The sequence below is a fragment of the Uloborus diversus genome, unplaced genomic scaffold, assembly GCF_026930045.1.
Source record: "Uloborus diversus isolate 005 unplaced genomic scaffold, Udiv.v.3.1 scaffold_14, whole genome shotgun sequence".
In the NCBI taxonomy this organism is placed as follows: domain Eukaryota; kingdom Metazoa; phylum Arthropoda; class Arachnida; order Araneae; family Uloboridae; genus Uloborus; species Uloborus diversus.
This window is the reverse complement of record NW_026558098.1, coordinates 409,950-417,963: the sequence shown is the minus strand read 5'-3', so window position 1 is coordinate 417,963 and position 8,014 is coordinate 409,950. Positions and strand designations below refer to the sequence as shown.

General features: G+C 35.4%; 1 protein-coding gene across 1 annotated transcript in view; it reads left to right on the top strand.

Moving 5' to 3' along the window:
* Window positions 1-1,906: 1,906 nt before the first annotated feature.
* Window positions 1,907-8,014, top strand: part of LOC129232792 (kelch-like protein 5) — a 47,922-nt gene continuing 41,814 nt past the window's right edge. Inside the window, exon 1 of the mRNA XM_054866892.1 lies at window positions 1,907-2,018. The gene's annotated coding sequence lies outside the window, so the exon portion shown is untranslated. The remainder of the gene's footprint in view (window positions 2,019-8,014) is intronic.

The window sequence follows — 8,014 nt, the reverse complement described above, 5'->3', positions numbered from 1 at the left end:
CTCGGGCTCCTCGGGAAACTAGAGTCCCTACAACCGATTTTACGAAGAAATCCATGCGAGAACAAGCAATATCACTATCGTGATCCCATTTGAAGGCAATTGCTAAAAAGTGGACTGTACCAAATGGTCGAAAACATTTCCCACTTGCAATGCTTGAATTTCGATTTCGATTCCAGGTCACAACTGACTACAACTGTATTAATGTCGAGGACTGCATACTGCCATTATTTTTTCTACCGATAGATGGCAGCACCATCACAGGATTGAACAGTTAATGAGAATTTAGAACTAGACCAGGAGTTAATAGCTACCTGGTGTGCTAGCACCCCCAGAGGTATCGTTTCACTTGGAGGAAATGGAGACCACGAGCCTATTTAACGTCGCCCAGTTCCCTTTAATGACGACGGTGGGTCTTCGACCATCGAGGTTCGAACCCGAGACCCTCCGGCCCCGAATCCGACACTCTACCGATCGGGCTACTACGGCCCTTGATCCCATTTTGAGACAATTGCTAAAAAGTAAAAAAGTGGACTGTACCAAATGGGTGAAAACGTTTTCCACTTGCAAAGCTTGAATAATAAGCGGATAAGTTTTCTTTCCAGTCGTTTAGTGAAATGTTATGAAAGCGCGCTAAGTTCGCAACGCTCTCATCATTCTCCCCCCCCTTATTGTTTTTCTATTGCCCCCAAATCGTTGGCAGAAGCACAAAAAGCAGCAGAAACTATTGGGAAATCCGGCGAGCAGGCCGTGCTAACCCGATCGGTAGAGTGTCGGATTCGGGGCCGGAGGGTCCTTGGTTCGAACCTCGTTGGTCGAAGACCCACCGTCGTCATTAAAGGGGACTGGGCGACGTTAAATAGGCTCGTGGTCTCCATTTCCTCCAAGTGAAACGATACCTCTGGGGGTGCTAGCACCAGGTAGCTATTAACTCCTGATCTAGTTCTAAATTCTCATTAACTGTTCGATCCAATGATGGTGCTGCCATCTATCAGTATATAAAATAATGGAGGCAAGGCACTTAGTATGCAGTCCTCGATATTAATACAGTTGTAGTCTGTTGTGACTCGGAATCGAAATGAAATTATATCAAAACCGAAGGCCTAAAATTGGGAAATCCGGCGAGCTAAAATGGCAGCCAGAATAACCGAATGAGCCGGTGTTTCAAAGGATCGAAATGTTTGACCAGCTTCTTTAATGAATAAGTTGAACGGGTTTTTATTGCTCTTCATGATCATTAAAAACGCGGATCGGTCGCCTCGGTGCAACCGCAAGCGTTCGGAAACGCTTGCGGTGGAACCGGTGACGTCACTTAACCGCGTTCGAAAACACTGCGGTTGTTTTCTGGCGGTCGACTTGGTAGCAACCTGTGGCACCGCTGTGTGGAAGCGGTTAGCGAGATCTCAAACGTCACAAAGTCATGTTGGCCAATCCGGTCGTGTTTCATGTTTTGATCGTAACGCACGTGACTTGCCTACTATGAAAGTTACGCGTTGATTGGAGTGTCGTTTGCTGCTGAACTAGAACTACCGCGATTTAACCACGAGCGTTCGGAAACACAGCTGTTCTACCGGAATTCCAAGAGAAATTCCAAATACGTCATAACCACACCGGCCTAACCACGCGGTGTAACCGGTGGATCAATTCCGAACGCAGCCAAAATGGTTGCGTTCGACGAGCACGACCGATAGCGACCGGTTAGTTAATCACGTGACAAATAATGATCACATGCTCCAATCAACTTCTTAGAATTTTAACCGGTGAGGTAACCGGTGTTCATAGAACGCTGCGGTTTGTAACTGGTTACTTACCGGTAGACCGGTGAGGTTTGTCGAACGCAACCAAAATAGAAAAGCAACAGGTTGACAGCTGGCCGAGAGTGATTGGCTGAAGCATCCTACGGAACGGTGCGACATTTAACGGTCCGACTCTGGGAGCGTGTAAACAAAGTCCAAAGTGATCGGTAAATAATCGCATTTGAAATATCAAGGATCCTTTTGAAGATGTCCGCAAGTTTTTAGGTAAAACTTTTCAGTAATATACAATGTGCTTTTCAGCATCCTTTACAACTCGTTTAGCTATGTGCTGTTACAGTTGTCAAACAATTTAGTTTGACAGATAGGAACTTTGATTGACGGATCCATTTGTCTTCGTTCTTTACTTATAGAAGGGGTTTCTGTAAAATCCTAGCCATTAATTTTCCAACATCTAAAACCAATCATTTCTGGGAAGAATAGTACAAGCATTGCTTAAACTACATAATTTTGTTTTTTATTTTTTAGAAATAACTTCCCATTCATACGAAAATAATGCCTAAAGAAAATTTTGAATGACCATAAACAGCAACGGATTTTGGGGGGATTGGGCGCGCCCCCCCCCCTTCAAACGGGTATACTAATTGATTTCTTCATAACATTTAAAAAAAAAATATAGTTATTTAAAACAAATACAAAGCATATTCGAACAAAAGCATTTTTATTTGCTAGAGACGTACCGAGTACTCGGTAACTACTCGGTACTCAGCCTACTCGGCCAAATTCTGATCAGATACTCGGCCAATACCGAGTAGTAGAAAAAATTGAATATTGTCCAAGACAGATATTAAAATTTATAAAAAAAGTGCAAGCATATATAATATTCTGTAATCATTACAAGACAAATTTAAAATGTGAGAATAATGAAGTTTAATGCTTCAATAGAATACATCTTTATTTTAATGTCCCCAAAGTTAATATAACTTATTTATTAAAAATGGTGCAAAAAAGGTAAGTATAGAAAATATGGACTTTTTATATTAAAAATGGATTTTTGCTACAAACAATACTTTACATTCTTTAGCTCACATTTTATGCACTAATAAAGACGTTCCTCCTTACGCAGAAACACATGCGTGCAGTGTTCCTGCACATTTGTTTTATTTGCTTTTAAAATTATTTATGTTTGGCAGACTAGAACTAAAATAGATTGGTAAAGTTTGTCTTAGTTCCAACTTGATTAATCATACCTTTTATTTATTTATTTTTAATTTTAAAAATAATTTTTTTGTAAAATTTTTGACATAAACAAAATTTTTTAAATAGAATTGAAATTAAATTTCAACAGGAATTTAGTTTTAAAAACTTTTATAAGGACAAAGAGGTCTATACTACCATTCCAATAAGTTCAAAATTGATTACGTGTGTGTCTGTGGTTCTTAAAACATAATTGGTACTCGGTACTCGGCACTCAGCCAAAGTGATACTCGGTACGTCTCTAAAATTCTCTGTTGACTCTATTAAAGCATAACAAACTTCATTATTTTCAAAATTTAAATTTGAACTGTAAATGAGTGCAGTATATTATATGCTTGCACTTTTTTTATTGATTGTAAAATCAGTCTTGAACAATATTCAATTTTTTACAACTACTCGGTATTGGCCGAGTATCTGATCAAAATTGGGCCGAGTACCGAGTAGTTACCGAGTACTCGGTATCTCGTCTCTATAATTTTTGTTTGCAGCAAAAATCCATTTAAAAATATAAAAATTTCATATTTTCGATATTTACTTTTTTTTCCCATTTTTAATAAATAAGTTTTATTAAATTTGGAGACATTAAAATAAATTCTGTATTGACTCTATTAAAGCATAACTAACTTTATTATTTTCAAAATTTAAATTTGAACTGTAAATGATTGCAGTATATTATATGCTTGCACTTTTTTATTGATTGTAAAATCGGTCTTGAACAATATTCAATTTTTTACAACTACTCGGTATTGGCTGAGTATCTGATCAAAATTTGGCCGAGTACAGAGTACTCGACAAATTGACTGAGTACCGAGTAGTTACCGAGTACTCAATACGTCTCTATAATTTTTGTTTGTAGCAAAAATCCATTTAATAATATAAATTTTTTTTTATATTTCCTATACTTAGGTTTTTTTTCTCTAGTTTTAATAAATAAATTTTATTAAATTTGGAGACATTAAAATAAATTCTCTATTGACTCTATTAAAGCATAACAACCTTCATTATTGTAAAAATTCAAATTTGAACTGTAAATGATTGCAGTATATTATATGCTTGTACTTTTTTACTGATTGTAAAATCGGTCTTGAACAATATTCAATTTTTTACAACTCCTCAGTATTGGTCGAGTATCTGATCAAAATTTGCCCGAGTACAGAGTACTCAAGTAGTTACTGAAACTTAAAAGTAAAATTGACCTTAAAGGATTCTATTTAAACTATTGAAAATGAAATCATGAGAACTTTGTTATGAAACGTCGAATGGGGGGGGGGGGGGGGGGTGCTTTTCAATTTCTGGTGCCCCTTCCAAAAAATGTTTCTGTATCTGCCCCGAACCAGAAAGTCATTTTCCGAATTTCTGGATATTTTCCCCAAACGTTCTTAAATTACGTAAAAATTTTGGTTCAACGTTCCACGAATTAAATTTGCCAAATTCAATGATGCACACTTTAGGGTGTAAAATAGCATTATTTTAATCTGTTTTATGATTTAAATGATTATTTTGAAATTTGCCGGAGGTTTTTAAGCCTGGCCTAGAATTGAACTCAATGATTGCATGCAAAATAGAAGGAATTTGGAATCTACGACTGTTTGTTTACGTCCGATTCCTTGAGAATATCGTACTTCTGATTCATCTGGTGGTCTGGTTATGGGACATTTCGAAAAATGCAATCTTTTAACATCCGATATGAGAATCATATTTTTTCTTTTATCAAGCTAACTTCGCTTTATTAGGATGCAAGTAAATGAAAAGTCTCTTTATTTTTGTTAGAACGCTCATTTCAAGTTTTTAAAGCAAAATTCCATTTTCTTGTATGAGTCAAAAATTAAAATGCTAAATCCATGGTTTAATTTATTTTTTTATTTTTTGCTTCAACTGTGTCCACAGGTATTAATGATATGTTTATCATAGGACTCTAAAATGCAATTTTAAACTAACTTTATCAAAACTACTTCTTTTACAAGCCATTTTATATGTTTGATGCCTTCACTTTGAAGATTGCAATCTCTCTGCATCCGCTATGGGAATCAGATTTTTCGAGTTTTTGATGTTTAGGACGCTTTGTTAAGAGGTAAACAAATAAAGTCTCTTTTTATTTTTGTTAAAATCATGGAATTTATAAGTTTTAAACGAAATTCTGTGCTTGTTAAGAGTGTCTTGGGTCAAAAAGTTAAATGCTAAACCCTTGTCCGAATTTTATCTTATTCTATTTATTTTTTTATTTTTTGTTACAATTATTTTAAATACTGTACAGAAATATTTCTAGTATAATTTAACATAATGTAGAATGGTAGATAAATATTGATTCATGAGAGATCGATGCCGCTCCCGCCAAATACTAGAAAAACACTTCAGAATGATATTCTCAACATAGAAGAGGGAAACACTCAACTAAAAGTTTAAATGATGCAGTTTGCGCCATCTATAAATTCTAAAATTTTGTTTTAACAATTTTTTTTTGTGTGAAATTATTTGATTTTTCACAAAATTAATTCATTTTTCACAAAATGATTTGTATTTTCACAAAAAACGGATCCTGTGAAAAATCCTGGACAGACCCCTGCAAAGGGATGAAGGCGTTTTTGAATAATCCAGGGCTACTAGTCAGGGTTGGCAAGATTTTGGACACTACGGTAAAAACTCTGGTTTTTACCGTCCTGTCCAAAACCCTTTTGTCCAAAACTGTCTAAAAGTGTCCAAAACTATGTTTTTTGAAAAGTATTTTGTGAAAAATCATTAAAAACAGAATAAAATGTATTAAAGATTTAATTAAAGATTTTAGATTGAACATTTATTCAATAAGAACATTCAACTTATTTGTGCAGCTGATTTTAATCTAGTTTACATAGAAGTTGAATTCTTGATTACAATTTCAATTTGTATGCATGAGTCTATTTTATTTAGTATTTTTTTGATAATAGTAACCAAATTTCCTTATGTTTATGCATGTGTGCAAATGAAAGCAGGATTGGCAAGACTTTTACCATCCTGTTCAAAACCCTTGTGTCCGAAAGTATCTGAAACTTTTTTGTGAGAAAATATCAAAAACAGAACAAAATGTGGCAAAACTATTTTTTGGACTATTTAATACATTTATTCAATGTGGATATTCAAGTATAAATATATATATATAGTATATTTATGCAGCTGATTTTAATCTAGTTACGTAGAAATTAAATTCTTCATTAAAAATTTCAATTTGTATGCAGAAGTTATTTCTTCATTAACCAAAATTTTCGACTTTTATGCATGTGTGCAAAAGAAAGTGTTCAAAACATAGTTCAATGATTGACTTAAATGCAATAAATTACAAATTTTTGTAGTTACAGAATGTATTATATTAAAAATATGAACTAAAAAAAGAAAGTGCAAGAGTTTTATATTTAAGTGTTTGATCATCAATTTCTTGTTCTTTAATCTATGATTACAAAAGTAATTTTCATTAAAACATAATGTAAAAATTATTTGCAAAAACCATTAAAAAAATTAAGCTTTTTTTTTCACATCAATATTTATTGCACATTTAATAACATTCCTTTTGAGTTATGAATGAAACTGAAATTTGTTGTCTTGGTAGTGTTGTGTATTTCTTTTCATAACTCTGCCAACTGTTACATACGGAAGTTTTTATGTATTAGTTACTGGCATTTTTTTAAGTAAATTATTTTTTTAAATGGACATTTGGAGAAAAATATTATCAAATACTCGTTAATTGAACCTCATTAATATCTATATTTATGTATTACAAATATTGCATTAAAACAAATTAATTAGATTACACCCCTTTAGCTTTAGCATAGTTTTGGACAGTTTTGGACGGTAAAAACCACCTGTACAGTCCTAAACCAGTTTTGAACAGTCCAAAACCCAACCCTGCTACTAGTACCATCTCTTGCCCCCAAGACAGAGCAGAGGTTGACTTACCATTCGTACTGGTCATCTCCAAATTTTTAATTTTTCCACTAACATCACTTTGCTTCTCACTGCGTCATATGTAATCAGATATCCTTTAAAACGAAAAATCATACAAAAGATTTAATTATGCACAAATGCATAGCTGCCAACATGACAACTTAAAAAATCTTACAATGTACGCAGTGGCTATATTTCTACGCTTTTTTGACTATTATAAAGCAAAGTATCAAAATTTAAAGTATTATAATATTTTTAAATCCTTACCTTTTACTCTATCTGCTTTTATAAGCAAAAAAAAAAAAAATTAAAAATCAAAAGAATATTTGCGCTTTTCAATGTCGTTTACATCAGGCCCTTAGGGGTTGCTCTCAAAAGTGCTGGAAGTAAAAGAAAACTGCAACCGTTCGCAGTTTATCGTAAAATTAAAATCAAAAACCAAAAATCGTAGAAATCTGCCATGAGATTGCACAATCGTACGAAACGTCCGGAAATCTCACGACGTACGGCTTTAAAGGGCAGCCATGCAAATGCGTCATTTCTATCAAAACGGAGTGCCGGCACTCACCCAGTCCGTGGCGGTGGGTGAACATGGAGCGCCGGGCCGACCACGCCCCCTGGTCGAAGTCGTAGCACTCCAGCAGGTTGAGGGTCTGGAGTCCGTCCCTGCCGCCCGCCGCGAACAGGCGCCGCCCCACCACTGCCGCCCCGAACTGCAGCCGCCGGGAGGACATGCGGTCGTGGGGGAGCCACCGGTCGCCCCGCAGCTCGTACTTCTCCATCTTCGGGGAGCCTGGAAACGAGAACCGACTCTGAGTACAGGCGTCCCTCGTATAACACGGTTCGTTCGTGCCGCGTCGTGTCGAAACCGTGTCATACGAGAGACTTACTTTAAGAATGACATTTTAACCTATTTTTAATACGAATTATGGATGTGAATGAGAAAAATCAGGTTAAGGTGTATCGTGTTATACCGAAGCCGTGTTACATCGAAACAGTGTTATACAAGACTTAGAAATGATGTCAGTCGAGGGATGTGTACCGTGTTATATCGAAACCAAGTTTCACGAGAAACAAAGTAAAAACTGATTAGA